Below are 23,279 nucleotides of genomic sequence, written 5' to 3' on the forward strand. Positions count from 1 at the left end.
TTCCTCTTCTCTTTTAACCTGGTGAAATTATACACATACCTGGTGATTTAGCTCAAAGACTAGGGCACTTTCACTGAGTGCCTCCTTGGAGGAAAACTCTTCCTGATGTGTGTTCCGTACATTTTGTTAATGCCTCTACCATACCACCATCTGCCATATACTGTTAGGATTCTTGTACCTACTTATCTCCCATGCTCTACAGGGACATCCCTCCCCTCACCAGGCATTTGCAAAGAGTGGCCATTTAATAAATACATGCTCACATTGAATGAGGGTGGATTACAAGGTCACCAGAACTTTCCAACTTATATCTCCGAACCTCAAAGAAACAATGAAAACAGAAGCAACTCACAAGCATCTTATCTCCACAACTACTTCAAGGATCCCACAAGGCAAGCCCATCGCCAGCTTTAAATCACTCTGAGAATGGGGGCAGTGTCAGAAGACAGGCCTCATTACAGGGTGGGCCCTGATCAGCCTGCTTACAAGAGCAGTGAGGGATGGGTGCTAGAGCTGAACACAGCAAAAACAGCACCTGGAAGAGAGGCAGCCTGCTTCCCTGCTGACGGCTGTGCCAGAGCCAGAGACCTCTCACTGCAGAGACCAGCAGAGTGTTGTGTCCCCCACCCCCCGCCCACAGAAACTGAAGCCCGAAGGTGTGGCAGGTGCAGGGCAGGAGGCTTCCAGCATACCAAGTGGCCTGCAGAGAAGCCTTACTTCAAAGCACAGTGAGCAGGCTGACAGCTCCTGGGCGTGCCCAGCCTGCACAGAAGTTTTGTTGGGCCCACTCTCTCTTTCAAATTAAAATAGTTGTCAGTTAAATCAAGAGATTTCAGACAAACATTCAGATTTCTTACTTCTGGGGGGAAAAAAAAATAGGAGAGTGAGCAAGACTGAGCCTGTCACCCACATGGGAAGTTCTTCTAGGGCTTCAGCTGGCACCTGTGCTCTTAGGTCAGCCACTGTCCCCGCCTGCCTATGCCAGGCATTCACATGACCCCTCAGGGTTTTCTGTGACTCTTGAATTAAGTAACACTCATTCATGAAAATGCCAGCTTTGGACTGGTTAAGGGGATACACTTGGGAGTATAGCAGACTTGGCTTCAAATCCTGGTTCTGCCTCTGGCTGTCTGGCCTGGGTGACCCACTCTCTCTAAATGCTAGTTTTCTCATAGGCCAAGCAAGGGTGCTGATGACAGTGGCTCCTCCATACAAGACTCTACCCAGGAAATGCGCTGCAGTCATCCCATATAGGGAGCTCTCTCCATAGTGAGGTGAGTCCAGTTATCACCCCCATCTTACAGAGGAGACATCTGGGATTGGAAGAATTAAGTGACTTAATTCCTAGCTCGTGAGTGATACAGTCTGAGTTCAAATGCAGGAGGCAGGCGGGCTCCCACATCCAAGTTCATCACCACTATCCTCTCCAAGTGCTGCACTTCTGAGGCCAGTTACATCCAAGGGCAAAATCATCCCCCACATTTGCTATTGCAAATCTCTGTGCATCCCTCTATCCCAGCATATCATAACTGTTCAGTTATGCCCTTGCCTCTCCTGCTAGGTTGTGAGCAACTCAAGCTTTTGTGATACTTATCTCTGCATAGCCAGGGCTTGGCACACTGCCGTGCCCTATCACCTGTTTGCTTAATGAATAATGAATAGATGCTTAATGAATAAAGAAGCCTAATGAATAAATCAGCACATGGGGAATCAATCAAATCAGCTATTGGGTATGGAGCAGATAAAAACAACAAAAATAATAATAAAATTAGCTCACTGACTACTTTCTTTCGACATTTTGAAGGTTTCTCTTGGATCATTATAGATTTCACAGCAGCACTCAAAGCGCTCTCCACTTGGGAATTCAGCAAGCCACGCTATGTGATAAGCACAACAAACTATAGAAATGGTGCCTGAAAGTATAGTCTTGTGATAAATACAAAGAAAATAAACCATCCTCTCTCCTTCCCAACTGGAACACTCACTCCACCATGAGCAAAATGAACCCAGTGTTCTTTGGTGCAGATCCACAGTAAATGACGACTGAGCCAGCAGAGAAACGTCTGTCTGCAAGACTGTGTTAGTTATTATCCTTTCATAATAAAATAGATTATGCTATAGTAATGAACACGACCATAATGGTTTGCTGGCAGTTTAATCAATGCATTCCTCAACTGCAATTGAGCAAAAATAGGTAACAGAGGATCGTTTGATCTACATTTTTATTAATTTGGTGCCATTTGTCTTCTGGTTATTTTAATGATCTCTCATTATGAGAAAATGGGGAAACTTCCTGAAAAAAAAAGGTAGAGTTATCTTGCTCCATTTTATTCAGCACTTTGTTTTAGTGTGGAAAATAGCTTATTTCAGTTTATTTTGGAAATGGAGGTTCCTGAAACCTAATTAAATGTAGTTCTGGATTTCAAGAGGAAAAAAAACCAACCCAGACAAAACAAAACAAAAACCTCCCTTATCCCAGACACATCAGACAAAGCTATTTAATATTCAAGTCATACGTAAGATTAAGAGTGTTGAAAGTGGCCTGGAGTTTGCAGGGGCAAATGCCCATCATCATCATGCTTGGTTTTTCTGAGGACCTACTATGTACTAAGCACAGTACATAGTACATAGTAGTGCTATGTGCTGTGTAGGCCTTATTCCTAGTCCCCTCACTGATGCTGCAAAGGGAGGTACCAGTATCCTCAGTTACAAATGGGGCTCAGAGAGGTCACTGGCCTGTCCAAGGTCACAGCTAGAAAGTGGCTAGAAACTGGCAGCAGCAGGCTGTGAACTCCAAGGACCCCATCCGAGGGCCTATCAATATTCCTCTTATGCACGAGAGGGATCACTTGTTTTTCAGTTCCCAAAGATGTGCTGTGTCGTGGTAGAAATTGGGCATTCAGTATAGTGAGTGGAGGAATTATGACAAATGCTTTCATGGCAGTTAAAGGAGTATGTCTCTCTTGGTCATAAGGCTTTCAGGCTGAAAATACGTTTGCCTGGTGCCTGCGTGTGTTTGCAGAAAATCTGATGTGTTGGTAAATCTGCACCTTGAGCATCCTCTAAGTAACAGCTTCTGTCCAAACCCATTTCCTGGGTGCCACCAACCCTGCATTTGAACCATACACATCAGTCTCCATTATTTTATCAGAGACTGTACTGAGGGGGAGAAGGAGAGAATAAAGTCATTAAGGGATGGGAAGATTCTGAGAAGAAATTGGCGGGGCACACCACTTAAAGGGATGCTTTAATTTCTCCTCATCCTGGGAGTTCTGGAAGCTTGCCCCCACTCCCACACTGTGCTGGAAGTGGTCACCTGTCATCTTGTCAACTGCTATTGGGTTGGAAATGCAAAGCCCACAGGGGTCAGGCAGTCACCTGATGAGTGAGGAGAGCCTGGAGTGAGACCAGACTGAGTGTCGGTGACTTCGAAGGAGAGAATCCAGGTGCTGTCAAAAGGAGGTGACTTCTCTTAGCAACAGCCAAATATGGCTATGTGTGGCCCTACAGGCTTTAGTTGACAGATCTTTTCACTAATTTCAAGGGAAGCTGGAAACCTGGACATTTAAATGAGGATCTCCAATTTTTATTTATTAGCAACTGATTATGAAAATTTAAACATCTAGTGCAGGCCTGCCAGATCTAGTCCAAGGCTAAGAGTGAAAGTCAGAGGGCTCAATTTCTCTTCTGCACTTACTAGCCCAAATGGCTATTGGGAAGCAAAGAAGGTGTCTGGATTGTTTGTTAGAGTGACTGCTGAGTGTTACCAATTGAAATGCAGACTACAAAAGAAGGATGGATTCGGTTGAGGGGCGGGTTGAAAAGCTGGTGTGGGTTGGAGATGCCAGTGGGACATCTGAGTGGTAGTGTCTACTACACTGGTTTCCTGGGGCCGCTCTAACAAAGCACCACAATCCGGGTGGCGAAGCAACAGTACTGTGTTGTCTCCTAGATCTGGAGGATCAAGGTGCAGCAGGGTGTGTTCCTTCTGAGGGGTGTGAAGGAGGCTCTGTTCCATGCCTCTCCCCTAGTTTCTGGTGCTCTGTTGGCATTCTTTGGCTTGTAGATGCATCACTACAACCCCCACTTTTATGTCCCATGGCATTCTCGCTGTGTGTGCCTGTCTCTGGGTCCAAACTTCTCCTTTTGATAAGAACATTAGTCATATTAGATTAGAGGCCCATGCCAATGACCTCATCTTAACTTGATCATCTGCAAACAGCCTATTTCCAAACAAGGTCACGTTCACAGGTACTGAGGGTTTAGGACCTCAACATCTTCTGGTGGAAACAATGCAAACTATATTATCAACCAAGCAATTAAGTGTAGGATTCTGGAACTGTGGCCTGATCTGGGAATCGCTGTTCAAGGCAGAAAAGTAAGTAAGATAAAGAAGTACCTTCTGGTAAATCTCATTGGGGGATTGAAAAGATTAAAGATAAAAGCATGCGTAATAATGTTGTTTGATAAAAAAGCTTAGTAATTCTCAAATGTTAATGTCCATAAGTGTAAATAATAGAACTCAATAACCAAACAATACCTACTGTTGTTATTATTATTTGGAGGGGCTCCAGAGTCATTATTTTTTTCCCCACTCTCAGCCTGGAAAGAAGCTCAAAGATATATTAGAGAAATTATTCATACTTTTTTTTCCAAATGGGATTTTCTTGCCTCGCAAGTTGGGAAGCCTTACAGCAGTTCCTGCGCTCCCGCCCCTGCCTCAGCACAGCAATGTGTCTTGGTTGAAGATACCAGTGGTGTTTCAGGTTAAGATCTATGCCCTTTGTCTAGACAGGCAGCGAATTAGTGTTTCAGGGCCTTTCTCATGGCTTCAGGAAGTGCACATGTAATTAAATGGAGCTGGGCTGGGTTTCAGATTAGCTGTGAAGTGTGCCTGTGGCAAAAGGTCTCTTCCTTCCTGAGAGACGCAGTGGTGTAATTAGAATCCAGAGACGGTAATCATCAGCATTTCTTACCACCATTTTTAAATGATGACCCAATATTCATTTGGGCCCAGTTCTGCTCCCTGTGAGACCACGGCAGCGTTGATGCTGCGTGCTGTCCGTGGGCAAAATTCAGGGGCTTTTCTGGTGTCACTTGGGTGACACTGTGTGTTTCGCCAGTTCATCCAAACAGTGTCACCAGTTCTGGACAAATTATCTGATAGCTCAGGTAAAAGGCAGCAGCAGACTGGTAAGTCTCTGCCCTTAATTCCAAGTCAGTATTAAAGCACTCCAGGTGGGAGGGCAGCTCTAATCCCCTCTGAAGGTCATTGTTCATCATGAGCCACTCAACAAACATTTGTTGCATATCTGTTATGTGTCAGACCTCCTGCTTTAATGTAGCATCTTTCCAGTAAGTGTAGGTGTATCTGGGACACAGGATGAGAGTTTTTATAATGTGCTAAAATCACAGCATCTTTTCCATCCATGCATCCCATCCCTGAAAGTCAACTGAGACCCTGCAGAAACAAGTTTTAGTCATTCCTTGTTAAATGTGTCATTTATTCTCATTAATCAGTTTTGAAGGCAATGGCAGATCTGTAAAATGTTGGAACACACACTGGACATAGCAAGCAGGATCTTTGTTTTAGAACAGGAGTGGGTCAACTTTTTCTGTGAAGGCACAGACGTAAATAGTTTAGGCTTTGGAGCTATACAGTGTCTGCTGCAACTACTCCACCTTTTTTTTTTGAGCCTGGAACACCACCACAGATGATATATAGATGAACGGGCATGGTGTGGTTTTACAAAATCAGGCTGTTTGTTCACAAGACCAGGGACTCCTGTCTTAGAGAAACCAGGTGACCTCATCCTTGAGAAATCAGGCATGGGCTTTCATGACACTGGACCCCACTAAAGAAATATTCCAAATTCCTTTCCATGGCTTACGAGGCTCTGCATGACCAGACCCCTGTCCTCCTCTGTCTTCAGGGTCCACTGCACCCCATTACTTACTAAGCTTCAGCCATTCATTCCTTCCTTCTGTGCTTAGTCATGCCGAGCACTTGGCTACTTCAGGCCTTTTGCACAGCTGTTCTTCCTGTTTTGAAGGCTCTACTTGAACTGGATTCCAGTTCAGTTCAGTTCAGAAACTAGTAAGATTTTCCCCACTTTCACCAGCTTTGACAAAATAGCCAAGCGGTTTGCATCATTTTATTTACATTCATAACACAGTGAGGTGGGTGTCGTCATCAGCCCCGTTTTCCAGATATGGTAAATGATAAATTCTCTATTTCAATTGGTTATATTAACACCAGCACATCACTCTAATGAACAATCCAGGTGCCTTCTTTCATTCCTCTCCTTCCTTCATCTCTATAGCCAAACAGTTGCCAAACTTTGCCAAATTTGCCTCCTGAGTTGTTCTTAAATCCAACCTTTCCTCTTCCCTAATTGAACCCATTATCATCTCTTACCTGGACTATCCCCAAAACATTGAATAGATCCTCTGCCTACATATTTCAACTTCTCCAATCCATCCATCCAACTATTGAGCTGTCCATCCAGCTGTCTATCTAATCCAGTCATCATTTCATCCATTCACACACCCATATATCCACCCACCCATCCAGCCAGCCATCCACTCCTTTACCCATCATCCAACCATCTATTCACCCATCTACCCTGGCAACCTCTTTGTGCTAGGTGGTGGGGTAAGTAGTGAATAAAAATATAGAACCTACCTTCCTGGATGTTTATTGTAATTAGGAAAAGAGGTGCTAAACAAACCACCACACAAACACATGTATGGTATATTACAAACCACAACAAATGCTATAAAAGTAAAAACTCCCTTGAGAACACATAACTGGATTTAAGCTCAGATCCAAGGAATTACACAAGCTTGCCAGAAAAGACATGACAACAGGGGTTTGGACAGGGAGACCAGCTGTGGGAAGCCTGAGGCTGGAATGTCTTTCTCTAGGAGCTACAGCATGTTGGGGGGCTTTGGCACAATGAGCCGTGGGGAAAGGAGAGGCAAGAATAACAGGAGGTAAGTCTGGAGAGACAGGTGGAGTGGATCACAGGGGCCCTGAAGACTACTGTAAGGAGGCAGATTCACTCTAGTGCCATGGGCAGCCTTTGGTGGGTTCTCACAGATACGTCAGCAATGTCCAATGTATATATCTTTTCTTAAAATATCTATCTATCTATCTATCTATCTGAAGGGAAAGGAGGGGGACAGAGAGTGAGAGAAACATTGATGTGAGAAACACTGATCAGCCACCCCCACATGTGCCCTGACCAAGGACTGAACCTGCAACCCAGGCACACACCTGATGGAATCAAAGGGGCAACCTTCCGCTTTGCAGGACAATGTCCACCAATTGAGCCACACTGGTCAGGATCAAAGTATATCTGAAGAACACTCTGAACACAGAATGGAGAGTCACAGGGCAGAGGGGGTGGTAATCCCCACCCTGTAGGTGTGAGAAGACTAGTTAAGAATATATTGTTGGCACGATCCATGTGTGAGATGTTGCCCCCTGGCCAGGGAGCTTGCGGAGGAGACAGAGAGACATGGGCCAGTAAGTGGTAATCAGGAAGTACAACAGAAAGGTCTCACTGTGGGGTGAGATATGAAAATGAGAACTGACTTTTTAAATCTCTTCAAGCCCCAGCCTGAGCCAGCACCAGTCACCGGAGCTCCTCAGAAGGGAATACTAATCCTAATGATGATGACAGTGATAAGATAGTTAATACTGTATATACTGAATGAGCACCTACTCTGTATGTGCTATGTTCTCTGTTAAGTGCTTTAAATGCATCATCTCATTTAACAGGACCCACGAGGTAGATGCTATCATTAGTTCCATTTTACAGATGGGAAAAATAAGGGTGAAAGTGGTTTAAACAGCACACCCTGGCTTCCACAGCCAGCCCCTGGTAGGACCAAGATCCAACTCCAGAACCCCAGGGATGAGCACCACGTGTCCTTGACTACCATCTAGGCGGCACCACTTGTGCAATTCTCAGTTTCTCAGGATCCTGCGCAAAGTACTACGAGACAGAAAACCTCAATGCAGATACTTCCCCCCAGAGAAAAACCTCATAGGATTCCAGATGCATAAATAAAGTCTAGAGGCTGAGCTCCACTGATCTGCTGGAGTCTTTACTGCTCTACAAATGCATTATTAATCAGCCACTGGGGTCCTCCCTATAGAGCCTTTTAAATTACAGTTAAATTCCTTGATAGCGTTCTATGCACCTTAATAGTGCATTTCCTGTGTTCACAGCAATAAAGGAGAGGAGGGAGGGAGGAAGGCCTGGATAACCAGGTTAATTGCCCTTTGAGGTCCAGGCTGAGAAAGGGATGGTTAAGAGTTCCTCTAAATTCTCTGGGCTCAGGGCTGCAATGCTAATGAAGTCTTGAAACAAACAACACTGTCAGGCCAGGATCAGGGGTCAGGAGAGTGTAGTTCCTTGGTGCCTGGCCTGGCTGCTGTGGCTTCGCTTGACCTCCAGGGCACCTTGTCAGGATTCGCCTTCCTGGGAGCTCTCCCTGAGAGTAGGGAAGCAGAGAATTCATCTAGGTTGGGACCTATGGGCCACCTGTGGGGGGCTCGCTGCTTCCTTGGGCAGCTCTTACCAACTTCCAGGTTATGACAGGGCTCTGGGGGGTTCCATGGAGGAAGAGGAACATAAATACCCTGCCTTCTGCGATCCTCTTCCATAGTGGTCAGCTCATTCTGAAACAGGGGTCAGCCAACTATGGCCCTTGAGCCAAATCCACCCTGTCATATAAATAATGTTCTATGAGAGCACAGCCATGACCATTCATCTGCATATTGAGTTGAATAGTTAAGACAGAGACCTTATTAATGTCCTGAAATACCTGAGATACTTACTATCTGGTCTTTTATGGAAAACGTGCCAATCTCTATTAGAAAGCATAGATCAGATCATGCCACTGTTCCTGCTCAAACCCATCCATAGCTCCCTACTACCCTAGGAGAAAAGTGGCATGCCTTATCCAGGCCTCAGTAAGACCCTTCTAATAGGGACGCTGCCTAAGGTGGCCAGTCTAATCTGCACAGTCTCTGTGTAGTTGGCTGTGTGTGAAGCCTCTCTCAGTCTTAGGATCTGAGTCTACAAGAGAACAAAGTCTATCTCAGCGGTTAGAGTGAGGTTTACGTGAGTCAATGAACATTTGCAGAAGAGCTAACTTCTTATTTTTAGTTGTGGTAAAAGACACATAACATGGAATTTACCATCTTAACTATTTTTAAATGTATTGTTAAGTACATTCACGCTGTTGTGCAACCGATCTCCAGAACTCTTTGTGTCATGCAGAACTGAAACTCTACCCATTAAATATTTCCTTATTTCCTCTCCCCGCCCCTCTGCCCCTAGCAACCACCATCTACTTCCCGGTTCTATGAATTTGAGTACTCTAGGTTACTCATGTAAGTGTAATAATATAACATTTGTCTTTTTGTGACTGGCTTATTTCACTTAGCATAATGTCCTCAAGGTGATAACATGTTTCACAATTTCTTTCCTTTTAAAGGCTGAATAGTATTCCATTGTATGAACAGACCACATTTTGCTTACCCATCCATCCCTCAATGGACACTTGAGTTGCTTCCACCTTTTGGCTACTAAGAATAATGCTGCTATGAGCCTTGGTCAGGGAAGGGACTTGATGGGATCTCATATTAGGAATTTAGAGTTGTCACTAGTCTGAAACCTTGCCAGTGTTCCTGGGAAGAAGCAGATCCCTTTAGGGTAATGAGAATAAGCTGGAAGATTCCAGCATCCTGTTTGTGACTAATACAGGATGGAATGGAACTGGTACAAAATTTCTGTGGGTAGTTCGATGGTATCTATCAAAACTGATAACAGATAAACCTTTTGACCCAACAGTTTCATTTCTCAGGATGTTCCTAGCAGCCAGTCTCAACTCAGGGTCCCCAAGAGAATTAAATTAAGCAAGTAAGCTTTTCTCCAACTCATCTAGAATAGTACTGGTTATGTACCATCTTTGGGGGAATTGAGAAAATAGCTACTCAACAAGCAAAACCTGGCAACAAACTCAGTGTCCACGGATCAGGGAATGGCTAACGTGTGGTGTTGCCAGACTCCAAAACCAACCATTACAACGAATTATATAGGCAATAAAAAAAAAAACCAAAAGGGAAAAAACCAATATACTGAAAAAACAAAAAAGAAGAATTACATGAGTCTCTATTTCCTGACAGGGATACAGTTCTCAGACCTAGATACATGTCCAAATGAAAAAAAATTCCAGAACTATAGACATCAGTTTTATTTCATTTTTTAAAAAGATTTTATTTATTTATTTTTAGAGAGGGAAAGGGAGAGAGAAAGAGATGGAGAGAAACACCAATGTATGGTTGCATCTCATGCACCCCCTAATAGGGACCTGGCCAGAAACCCAGGCATGTGCCCTGACTGGGAATCGAACCGGCAACCCTTTGGTTCACAGGTCGGTGCTCAATTCACTGAGCCACACCAGCCCAGGCTAGATATCAGTTTTATATAATTTTTTTGTATTTTCTCATCTCCAAACTGGATTCTCTATTTTTGTAAGTTCCAGATTGATACAGCAGTTTCTTATACTATAACCCCCCAACATAAAACAAAGTTTTGCATGGGGTTGGATTTAAAGATCTAAATGGACACAACAATGTGCTTGCAATGTGCTCAGAGGAGACGGTCCAGCTAGAGTGTCCCTTTATCTGCAGGGTTTTCCGGGTTTTTGAAATAATGAGAATGTATACTGCCCTGCTTGAATAATTAAAAAAAAATTATAACAAGCATGCTTTCATCGTCTGAGCAAGTTTCAAAAATTAAGAAAAAATTCTGCTTTCCCGCCCGTCGCCCTGTTTTCTCACCTTTTCCCTTTGGCTGCTGGAAACGTCCCAGGGACAGGCTGCTGGCTGCTTCCCAGTCACTCAGACAGGTTTACCACTCCAGCAGTGCCTCGCTCTGAGGTGAGCCATTAATTTGCACTTTGTGGCTCATCCTCAATTCTGATTTAGGGCAATATAAACCCTCCTCAAAATTCTGAAGAATAAATTAGTTTACTAATTTCGCCATTAAGAGTTTATCAAAGCGAGCACTATTTCAACAGTCTCCTAATCAATCACCATTTTCCATGTTTACCTCCTGTTCAATTTTTACCACAGGATTCTATACACATCAATTTGCTTGATGTACTTCCTACATATGTTTTAAATTACTTTATCATTGTATAAATTTCACAGCCATTAAGAGGCTCTAATACCAGAATGGTTGACATGGTGTTAAAAATTGGATTCAATTCCACGGGGTAATAAATTGTGACCTAAATCCAATCTCTCATGGGTGACTGAAGAATACAATGAAAAATTATTGCTTTGTCATTTTTTACACTAACACAAATATACCACAGCAACTCAAAACCTGCAGAGAAATGGGCTACTGCTGGCTATTTTTCACCCAAGATGGCTTTGCAGGTAAGGCCTGAGGGTCTTGGATGGGATCAGCTGGTCCAGAACCTGGTGAATTATCCAACTGCATGGATCTCTTTGCCACACGTGAATATAGCTCAGGGAGCAAGTTCAACTTCACAGGCTTCCTTCAGCCAAAGGGAGCTGCTGCTACAGGCAGTGCAGCACAGTGGTTAAGCACTTTGCTGATGGCTCCAAAGTCTCTGAGGTCAGAGCCTGGATATGCCACTGTGGAAATGTGTGACTTTTAGGCAGGTTTCCTCCCTCTCTGAGTGTCAATTTCATGGAATACAGAGTTGTTGTAAAAATAAATGACCTAATACGACTAAAATGCTCAGGATAGTCCCTGGCATTTAGCAATCCCTAGGTAAAGGTTAAACATTAGTATTTAAGAACAGGTCCTTGTACAGAGACCTCAGCTCCCTGTTCTATTTGGCTGCAGAGAAGGAGAGTAATGAACAGCTAGAAAAAGGTATTAACATTTCCTCTGCATTTCCCTTTATCTTTGCAGAAACCCGATTAGTCATTCAATACATTCTGACTGCACATTTACTAAAGGTGCCACATAGCAGAGAAGCTAAAACATGGGTTTTGAAAGCAGGCAGAACTGGGTTTGGTTCCAAGGTCTGCCACTTGCAAGTGTGACCCTGGACAAGCTATCTGACCTCTCCAATCCTTGGTCTCCCCACCTGTAAAATGGGGTTAGAGAACATACTTTTCTCTGGGGCTGTAGGGAAGGCTTGATGAGCTCATGCACAGAATACTTAGCTTTGCACCCAGCATTCAGGAAGTGCCTAAGGCACCTAAGCTCCCCATCCCAGGCTCCGTACAGGGGCTAGGGACACCACGGTGAGCACACGCGGACAAGACTTAGCTTCATGGCTAAGTGGGGGCTACAGATAACTCTGGTAGCTCCAGTATGTGAAGTGTGTTCTGTGGGGGGTGGGTAAGGTGATTTGATGGTACACAGTCTGGGTACCTCATGGAGACCTGGGGTGGTGGAATGGGGAGGGAATCACAGAAGACTTCCAGAAAGAAGTGATGTTGAAAGGAATTTCTAACCTTAACTTGAGAGAGGTTTCACTTGTTTATGCAAAAGTGAAGGACAAGCTAGTTCTTTCCTTTAGCACTTTCATCTACAGGCTGCTAACAGGGCCAGGCCTGAGCTGCCTCTTTCTGCATGAGGTCTGTGTTTTGGGGACCCTGGGTGACTGACACATAACCAGCTGCATCCAGAGGAAGGAATGGCTCACCAGGGAAGACCACTTGTTCTGGGGCAGTTTCTGGGCAAGATACTCATGGGAGCTGAGAGAAGCATCATAAACTTCCATGTCATGGAAGCGGGTCCACCCTGCCCACCCTGGAGGCTTCTAGAACTGTAATAACCTGTTGCTGCTCCCAAGTAACATGTGCTTGGTAAATTTTGCTGGCTGAATAGAGGGGATAATTTAAATATTCTCAAATATAGTATTGTAGTCAGGACCTGAGGAGGCAGGAGAAGCATCTAACAGCCCGTTTTACGCGAAAGAAGTGAGGCTTACCAAAAACAAGTGCCTTGTCCAAGGGTTTTGCAGGTGATGCAGGGGGAAAGAGGGCCCCAATTGCCTTTCAAAGCACATCTGGTTCAGAGCCTTCTCCTAACTCACATTAGCTCAACAAGAGTGAAAGGACAGATGCCGCTGCTCCATTCTCCTTGCTCGAGGCAAAGACACCTTGCCCTCACTCCTGATAATCAACTAAACCCAGTGATTTAGGGAATTAAAATCTGGCTGGGGAGAGGACAGGCTGACCCTCACGCTCAAACTCAGAGCTCCCCCAGTTGACCTGTCAGTTCCTCAACTGTCTTACACCTTCTCCTACCTCAGGGCCTTTGCACATGATGCACCCTAGGCCAGGATGTTCCTCCTCCTGCTCATCCTCTAGTTAACTCCTCCTACCCTGCATCTCTAGTCCAACTAAAATCCAACCATGTGTCTCTGCAGAAGCCATGGCTGCTGTTGCAATTCTGCATTTATTTTGGATTCATGTGCTTTCCCTCTCATGTTTAACAGGCTGCAAGCTCCACAAGGACAGGGATTCTGTCCGTTTTCCTCCCAAGTGAACCCCCCAAACATAGTGCCTGGTGTAGACAGCAGATGCTGGATGAATCACTGTTGAATGAGTGAAAGCTGATGGGGGCTGGGGATGAACATTTTCAGTCCCCAGGTGGCGACTGTGCCATGCAGGGAGACTTCTGAATGCTCCATTCCCATCACTTTGCCCAGCACACACAGCCCTCCCATAGCTCCTGGGAGTGGGGCGTGGGGGTGGCCAGTGAAGCTCAAAATAACTCTACTGTCTTCCTACCCCATGAGGGTAAGACTGAGGGCTGTGATGTCCAAACACTGGCTATTCAAAGAGGAGCAAGCTAGAGCCCCTGCCAGCTGATAGGTGGGTCTGAGGCAAAGAAGGAAAAACAATGGGGTGTGTTTTCTTCATGTCCCATGTGCATCCTGAGAGCACATGCTGTTGGCTCTATGGAAAACAGGTAAGCCTGCTCGCTCCCGCCCTTGCCAGGGCCCCTGTAGTATACCAGTGGACTCCCAACAGCTCTCCCTGCTGCTGTCCTCACCCCTGATAGGAACAGTCACCCCTGATACTGTGAACACAGCAGCCAGGGATTGACCTTGTTAATAAACATGTTAGACTAGGACCCTACCCCCACCTCCAAATTTCTCCAGTGGCCCTCCCACCTCACCCAGGTGAAAACCGAATCTTTACTGGTCTGCAAGTCCCCTGCCTGCTGCTCCAGCCACACAGCCTGCTTGCTAGCCCCCATCATACCCACTCCATTCTGCAGCCCCCTCCTTCCTGCTTTCATTTTCTCCATCTGACATAGGCTCTTTTTACTTTTTATATGGCAATTACCTGTTTCCCTTTCCAGAATGTCAACTCCACGAAGACAGCTCCCTCTGTTTGGTTCGTTGCTGTTTCCCCAGTACCTGAAATAGTGCCTGGCACATAGCAGCCTCTCATTAAGTACTCGTTGAATGAATGAATGAATGAATGAATGAATGAAATCTTTATGTCCGAAGACTAGAAACCTTGCGGGCAGCTCAGATTCTTAGCCCATTCTTCCACAAGGCCAAATCCATTTCTGAGGATCTTGCCTTCACTGCTCTCTTCAGGTTAGTCTATAACGGCTTCTGACTCCCTCCTCTCTCTTTCCCTTCAAGCTTATAGCAATTCACCAATACCCTGCCTTCCTCTGTTGCAGGCTCCCTTACCCCTCTCAGGACAGTGAGCTCTGTGAGGTAGGCTCTTGTCTCTCTTGTTTATCATATCCTGGTACTTTGTACATGCCTGGCATGGGGGTAGCTGCTTGAAACGTGTTCATTTCAAAGGGAAGAATGATGCTCACATTCATTATGAGTTTCCGCAGGCATCCACAAGGTTTCCTAAATTCTTACTGAAGTGCAAAAAAGCAAGAGAATATAACATTAGGGATTCATTGCTCATCAAACAACAGATACTTACAGAGTGTCTAGCATGGTGCCAGGTGCTAAAAGAATGGTGATTTTGCTCTGACTTATTAAAAAAAAAACCTTACCAATGGTGGCACCCAAATTATTAGTAGTCCCACATTGCCTGTGACATTCCTATCCACAAAGGCTGGCCTGCGCTGTGTGAGGGAGGGAGGGGGCTGTACTTAGAGGAGGGTCCCCAGGAAGGAATGGGTGCATGCGTCTATAAACTCCAGGGCTAGGTCAATTTCTAGGCTGCCCCACTGCCCAGAAACTTGGAAGGGTAACCTCTTTCCCCAAAGCCTCCTCCTAGGCTTGGACAAAAGGGAGGCTGATTAGTCAGGCTCTAGGCCAAGGTGCTCCAAGCAATGTGGTCCACAAATGCACGGCTATAAACACACTCCCAAACCCCTAGTCTACAGATGTCATTGTGAGCACATAAAAGGAAAAATCCATGTAACCATGATCCTCTTGTCTCAAATACACTTGGCTTGGGAAGTATTTATTTGTGCCTGAAGTTTGGGAAAGGGTGTGCCCAGACGATGGCCAGGAAGGGCATTAATGACGCTTCTCCGGGGGCTGGTGTTTTCATCTTCTTTCTGCGCCTAAACCTCTCTGCTTTGCTTTCAGGCATGGCAGTTAGGGAACAAACACACCCTAATGACAAGTTTGAAAGTGAATGGCAGAACTGTGCAGCTGGCAGAACATTCCTGGAGGAAGAAGAGGGGGTGGAGAAGGAGGTGGGAGGGAGGTGTAGGGGGCATTTATGATATTTCCTATAACTACATATTTAGCTTTCTAAAAAGCCCTGTGGGTGGCAGCTGCCTTTCTTTCTGATTCCCAGACTGACAGGGGGGAAAACACCATAGTGCTTTAGAAGGAAAAGACTACGTGGAATTGGTTTGTTGGGACTCATCTTCCAATGGGAGGCCATAGGGGACTGTTGGCCACAGCTGCCTGGCGCACTCAATGGTTGGAGTTCAATAAATGAAGTATCAGCTTGTGTGGTCTTTGTGTCCCTGAGAAACCCTGGAGCCCACAACACTGACTGATGGTCACCCCATCCAATCTACTGGCCAATCCTAACAGCTTTTACCTCCTACCATATCCTCTCACTGGAACCACTGCAAGAACCTTCCCATGACTTTCTCATTTCCACTCCTTCCTTAAAGCTAAATCAGATCAGAAGTGGGGTCGCTGAATCACATGGTAGTTTCATTTGCAATTTTTGGTGAAACCTCCATGCTATTTTCCACAGTGTCTGCACCATTTTGCACTCCCACCATGAGGGCACAAGGTTTCCAATTTCTCCACATCCTCACCAACCCCTGTTGTCTTTTGCTTTTGATGCCAGCCATCCTAATGTGTATGAGGTGATATCTCTCTGGGTATGTATCCAGAAGGATTGAACTCGTGACCTCAAAGAGGTATCAGCACTCCCATGTTCACTGCAGCTTTACTCAGAAAGCTAAAATATAAACACATCCTAAATGTCCACTGACGGGTAAAGGGACTAAGAAATGTAGTGTATACATATGACAGAATATTATTCAGTCTTAAAAAAAGAAAAGAAAATCTATATTTTGCAACATGAATGACTCAAAGACATTATGCTGAGTGAAATAAATCAGACACAGAAGGACAAACACTGAATGATTCTACTTATATGAAGAATCCAAAATAGTCAAATTCAGAGCAGAAAGTAGAATGGTAGTTGCCAGGAGCTGGGGGAGGGAAATGAGGTTCAGTGGGTATAAAGTTTCAGTTGAGCAAGATGAATAAGTTCCAGAGATCTGCTGTACAACATTGTGCCTCAATACAGCAATACGGTACTACATACTTGAAATCATATTAAGCCCTGATTGGCAGCTCAGTTGGTTTGAATGGCATCCAGATATGCCAGGGTTGAGGGTTCTACCCCTGGTCAGGGCACGTACAGAAGTCAACCAATGAATGCATCAGTGAGTGGAACAACAAATCGATGTCTCCCTCTTTCTCTTTCTCCTTTCCTCTCTCTCTCTAAAATCAACTAATAAAAAAGATCATGTTAAGTGTTTTACCACAATAAAATAAAGTAATGAACATAAAAATTTTAAACAATAGCATCAAGGAAAAAAAAAGTGAAATCAGCTTACATTACAGCTTGGCTCAATTCCTCCAACAGCGCCCATCTCACTGAAAACAACCTTGGAGCCCCTCGCTGTGGCCTGTCCCTGGGATCTGACCCCTTCTCCTTCGCTCTCCTCCCTGTGCCCTCTGCTTCAGCCACACTGACCATCCAGCCGCTTCTGGAACATGCTGGGCTGTTTGCTGTGACTGTTTCCTCTTCCCTGTGACACTGCCTTCTATAGCCACCTACCTAAAATGCTCCCAGTCCTACTACCCTCTCACCCTGCTGTTTATCTTCACAGTTCTCATCACACCAGACAGTGGATTGTAGGTCCCTTAGTTCACCTGTCGTGTCTGGTCTCTCCTACGAGGAAGAAGCTCCATGAATGTGGAGCTGTCGCACTGGTCGCCTCATCTCCCAGAGGCTCCACCCGTCTTCCATTAATGAACACGGTGCCCTGAGCTGTGTAAAGGTAGAGGCTGCATGGCGACAAGGCATTCTCTGCTTTTGTTCATTGCTATGTCCCTAAGTCCTAGAATCAGTTTTGGTGCAATCTATGAGCTAAGCATGGTTTTTACATTTTTAAATGGTTGGGGAAAAAATCAAAAGAGTAACATTTCATGACACAGGAACATTATGTGAAATTCAAATTTGGGTAATGATAAAGTTTTATTGGAACCCAGCCTCACTGGTCATTTACTTACCAGTTGTGGTTGCTTTCACATGGAGCTGAGTAGTTGTGACAGAGCCCATATGGCCTGCAAAGTCTCATATCGACTATCTGGCCCTTCACAGAGAATGTTTGTGGAGTCCTGGCTTTGGACATTGAATGACATCTGCTGACTTTTTCTGGGTTCACCATGATCAGTCTCATTCTCCTTCCCAAGGACGTCCAGGAAACACCTCTGGGACCAGTTTTGCTAACCTCAATGAACCATTACTGAAAGCCTCCTCTTTACTGGGCTTAGTGCACTCCCCAGCAGGAGATGAAAAATGGTCTGAATTGGTCCTCTGCAAGCCTGGCCTTTTGGAAAGTAAGTCAGCCCTACCCACTTGGCTGAGCCATGCGTGGATCAATTTGGCTTCAGCACACCACCCCTATTAGTGTGGCGCCTTTTTAGTTTTTCACAGCTGTTCCCTCATTTTATTATCTTGAGTAATACAGCAAAAGACCTGGGAGAAAGCCATGTCTTGGGCCAACAGATGGAGAAACTGAGGCACATGCCCTGGGGCATTCAGAGTGGCCCAGCTGATATCCACGTCTCCATATCCCTTCATGCCAGGCTGCCAGCCATGCTTTCATGCTACTCGTGCTGTGCAGTCACCCCACTGCCCCCAGTGTGTGCAGACATACAGGACACAGCCCTTCTACAGCTGGCAGTGCCATCTGCCAGTCTCTCTGTAGCTGGCAGCCAGCCTCCCCTCAGCCATCTTCATCCAGAGCCCATTTGTCCAGTGTCTCTGGCCTCATGCAAAGGCTGATGGGTAAAGACATGGACAGTTGCCTTTCTATCAGAAACCTCCTTTCTGTTTATCCTCACTCTGACCCTTGAGCCGGCTTCCCCAGTCATGTGCAAATGCTTGCAACCCTGCAGCCAGTCAGCTGATTCAAAGAATCCTGCTCATCACTCATTGGAGAGCTGCCACCTCACTCAGCTGCTTAGGCCCCGAGCTCCTGATAAGGCACAGCCAGCCCACTCCACCTCCCAGACGATTGCTTTCTCTAAAACTTCTCACATTCTTCATCTCTCATTCCTCACCTGGACATCTAGGCTGCAGTCAGTTTTACCTGGCACAGAGGAGAGTGAAAAAGTACAGGAGGGACCAGGACGACCAGTAGGGCCTTTCTTGGGACATTTTAACTCAAGATGGAGGGAGGCTCATGAAGGCTGATGGAGGGAGCTTCCTAACATACTCCAAATGTAATGAGGAGGGAAAAGTTGCATTACCTAGCTCCTGGCACCTGAATGCCTCTTATAGGTTAAGCAGTCTTTATTAGGAAAGGCACTTTTTGGGAAAGCCACCTCTACCCCTCACCCAAGTCAGTGTGTCCCCTGTGGCCAAGACTTCTGGAGAAGGTGTGGTCTGGGAAGGCTTCCCTGAGGAGGGGAAGCTCCTCCTCATGTAGGAGGCTGCAATTTGGAGTGAAAAGAGGTGATAACCAGGCAAGGTGGGATGAAGTGGGGGGCACGAGGTAAGAGTGCAGGGGGCATGAGGAAACGCCCAGGGTACTTGGGGCCATACCTGAAGAACAGAGAGAGAAAGATGTGGCTAGGCCGTGGGAAGTCGCCAAGGAATCAGGCCTCTGGTGCTTCTCAGTGTTCCCCTCATTTACACTGCTACCATGGTCATCTCTACTGCTAAGAGCCAAACACATCTACTTTACTTGAGCCCCTCTGACCAAGCATTTTGTACGCATGATCCCATTCTAGCCACAGTCCTATGAGGACAAGGTATGAGGATCTGTGTCCACTTTACATATGAGGAAGTTGAGGCACTGGGAGGGTAGTGTCCCATGGCTAGTAAATGCAGAACCAGGATTCAAAATCCAGTGCCTGAAGATCTCTGGATAGAAAATGTCTTTTTCCAGCCCAGGCCACTGCTGGCCTTCCAGCTGACACGTTTTCATTTCCATGAACAACTGGGAGGTCCAGCTGGTGTGACTGGTGGCCCTTGGGGGAATGTGGGGCCCAAGGAAGGGAGAGGAGGCCTAGGTAATTGCAGGGGTTGAGGGTATGTGAAGCTGCCTGGGTGGGGAATAGCAGGATGCATGGGGTTGGTGGCTTGACTGCCACAGTGAGCACAGGGGCTCTGGGAAGAATGAGGGCCCACAGCGGGGCCAGCCTGGGGGCTGACGAGGTAGAGCACCTGCCCCACCTCACTGCATCTCACTCTTGTGGTTGCTAATGGATGGTCTGCAGGTTCCGCCTTTCCATGTGGAAATGGGCCACCATTCTGGTTGCTTTTTCTAGGAGGTGGAGAGTGAAATGGACGAGTCACATATGCAAGGATTGTCTTCACAGGAAGCAAACCATCTCCTGGGGAATCTAGACTCTTCCTTTTCACTGAGTGGTGCTGGGCGAGGGGACAGGAGGCATTGGGGGTAGGAGGAAGAGGAACCCTTTACAAAAGTCAACATTTAAAACCAATTTTCTTTCTTCTGAATTTTTTAGACCTCAGGCCAAGAGAAATTGTTTCCTTAATTATATTCAACTCCTAGCATCATATTGGCTGAAGTTTGGGTGAGCTCAGCAAAACTACAAGCACAGTGTGTACATCTGTGTGCATGCATGTGCGTATGTATAGTTACCCCACGTATTAAATTTCTCTCCCCTCCCACTTCCATTTCCTCATTTAGCAGGAAATAAAAGGACCACTGGGCTGGAGCTCAAATCCTTCCTAAGCAGAGGGAAATCCGGGTGTCACAGTTTCCAGAAAGGGAACACAATCTCTGTATGGGGTGTAATTACATCTTAGCTTTCTGCAGAAGAATAGTTTATGGCTTAAATGCTATTAATTGTAAGCTGTTTTGTTCCACGGGAACTTGTTCATTGATAACTATCCAATTAGGGTTATTTTGCAATTAGTCTATTCACAGTAAATTTATTGCAAAAGGGAGAGGCTATGGTGCAGCAAATTAAAGCATTGCCAGGGCTGGGTGTGCAATGGCTCTTAAATGCCAATCTTATTAACCAGCTCAGAGGTCCCAGGAGGCTGTGCCACCTTAGCTGATGCAGCAAAGGCCACAGGGAAACCCCAGCAGTGAATTCACATTGAAAAACCACAATAGGGATGACTCAGTATGGCTAAGAGAAGCCTAGGAACCCTTGGCCTCCACTGGCAACATCTACACTGTTGTTCCCCATTAACATCCTCTCTTACTGCAACCATACTGATGACAGAGATACAGAAGCCCACAGGCTGTGGGGACATCCCTGAGATTTGACAGTCTGAGCTAAAGAGAAACCTTTAGTCCCTGAAGAGGGAGAAGCTCTGGAAAATGATGCAGGCTCTAAAACCTGAGTTCTGATCCCAGTTCTGCCATCTGCTAGCTGTGCTCCTCTAGCCAAGTATGAAACCTCTTTAAACCTCAATTTCCTCATAGACAAAATAGGCTGATAACTGATTTACCTCACGGAGCTGGTGTGAGGATTCACTGTATTGGAAGGTGCAGTGTCAGATAGACTCCTACAGGAGTCCCCCTTATCCAATACTCCCAGTGGGTGCCTGAGCCTGCAGACAGCACTGAATCCTATATATATGATGTTCTTCTCTATATATATATACCTACAATAAAGTTTACTTTATAAATTAGGCATAGTAAGAGATTAACAACAATACCTAATAATAGGATAGAACAATATACTGTAATAAAGGTTATGTAAATGTGGCACTATTAAGTAAAATCAGGGTAACTTGAACACATGCAATGGCATATCAAGATAGCGGATCTGATAACCCAGCTGGCTACTACGTGACTGATGGGCAGAGAACATACACAGCGTGGATTCACTGAGCAAAGTGATGATTCGCATCTCAGGCAGGACGTATCAGGCCAGTGTGAGATTTCATTATGCTACTCAGAATGGTGCACAATTTAAAACCTATGAATTGTTTATTTCTGAAAATTTCCATTATTCTAATATTTTCAGGCCACGGTTGACTGCAGGTCACTGAAACCTCGGAAAACAAAACTACAGATAATGGGGGACACTACTGTATACAGGGCTGATATCTAGCAAAGGTAAGCAAGCTATAGCCCTCAGGCCAAATCCAGCCCATTGTCCGTTTTTTTGTAAATTCAGTGTTACTGCAACATAACCAAGTGCATTTTGTGTGTGTATTGTCTAGGGCTGCTTTCGGGCTACAAGGGCACAGTTAAGGAGTTGTAACAGAGACTGCATGGCTCACAAAGCCTCAAACATTTACTTTCTGGCCTATTATAGAAAGAGTGTGTTGACCTTTGGTGTACAGTGCATGCCCAGTATTATTTTCTTAGAAGCTAAGTCAACTCAGATTCTATCACTTTTTGCCAGCCTGTGCACTGATTAACAAAACATTTGGGAAATATCCCCTTCCACGTACTTATTCCTATACTCTATGTACCACCCATCAAGAATAAAGATGGCCCTGGTTGGTGTGGCTCAGTTAGTTGAAGTGTCTTCCTGTAAACCAATAGGTCACAAGTTTGATTCCCCGTCAGTGCACATGCCTGGGTTGTGAGTTTGGTCCTAGGTCGAGGCATGTGCAAGAGGCAACTGATTGATATTTCTCTCTTACATTGATGCTTTTCTCCCCCTCTCCCTCTCCCCGCTTTTCCCTCTCTCTAAAATCAATAAGTATGTCTTTGGGTGAGGATAAAAAAAATGGTAAGAATAAATATGGGAACCACTTGGACAATTTAGATAAGGTGTTAAAATAAAGGGAGAAATGAACTTTTAAAATTAATCTTTCTATTTAAAAGAGAGTATTATATAGGTACACATTCACTACTAAACAAAACTAAAAAAAGTACAGATGAACTTGAGTAAAAGTTGGCATTGTCCCCACTGCACCCCACCTAGGGGAGGGGCACAGGAAGAGCTTGCCCTATGTCCTTCTAGGCCTCTCTATGTACTCAGCACTCATCACTGCTCCCTACCTATTCCAAATCCTTCATTATTCTGTGACCAGTAGTAAATAGAGAGCACCTTTTTGAAATGAGGAGGCTGGAATTCAGGTTCAAGTTCAGTCTCTAATTGACCGGGTGACTTTGGCTAAGTCTCCTTCCGTCTATGGGCCTCACATTGCCATCTGTCCAGTGAACAAACGGCATTAAGCTTTCTCTAAGGGACCTTTTAGTCTGCTGTTCCTTGGGGGCCATTCTCACCATGGACCTCCCTTCTGCATCAAGAAAGATGCAGGAATACAGTAGCTGCTCAAAGTAAGGATGGCACTTGGCAAAGTCTTCCTTGCTTGGCTTCTAAATCCACCAATGTCAGGGGGACTGAAAGCCCCCTACCTCGCCACCCTGCCATTGGGATCAGCTCTGCAGTTGGCTTTCTTGATTCTCTCGCTTTTCATCTCAACACAGGAGGATGCAGTGTCTTTGTTATACCTCTGGTCTCTCAGAGCAAGAGATCTGATTTATCACTGGTCACCAGCACAGGGCAGGAGTGAGGGAGAGAGAGAGGGAGGGAGGGAGAGAAGGAAGGAGGAAGGAGAAAAT

The 23,279-nt window shown here is 45.4% G+C and overlaps 1 protein-coding gene across 2 annotated transcripts in view; it reads right to left on the reverse strand.

The window, feature by feature from the left end:
* Positions 1-23,279, reverse strand: part of XYLT1 (xylosyltransferase 1) — a 300,841-nt gene that overhangs the window by 105,982 nt on the left and 171,580 nt on the right. The gene's annotated exons all lie outside the window — the stretch shown is intronic.

This window comes from Phyllostomus discolor, chromosome 3 (genome assembly GCF_004126475.2).
Source record: "Phyllostomus discolor isolate MPI-MPIP mPhyDis1 chromosome 3, mPhyDis1.pri.v3, whole genome shotgun sequence".
Lineage (NCBI taxonomy): Eukaryota > Metazoa > Chordata > Mammalia > Chiroptera > Phyllostomidae > Phyllostomus > Phyllostomus discolor.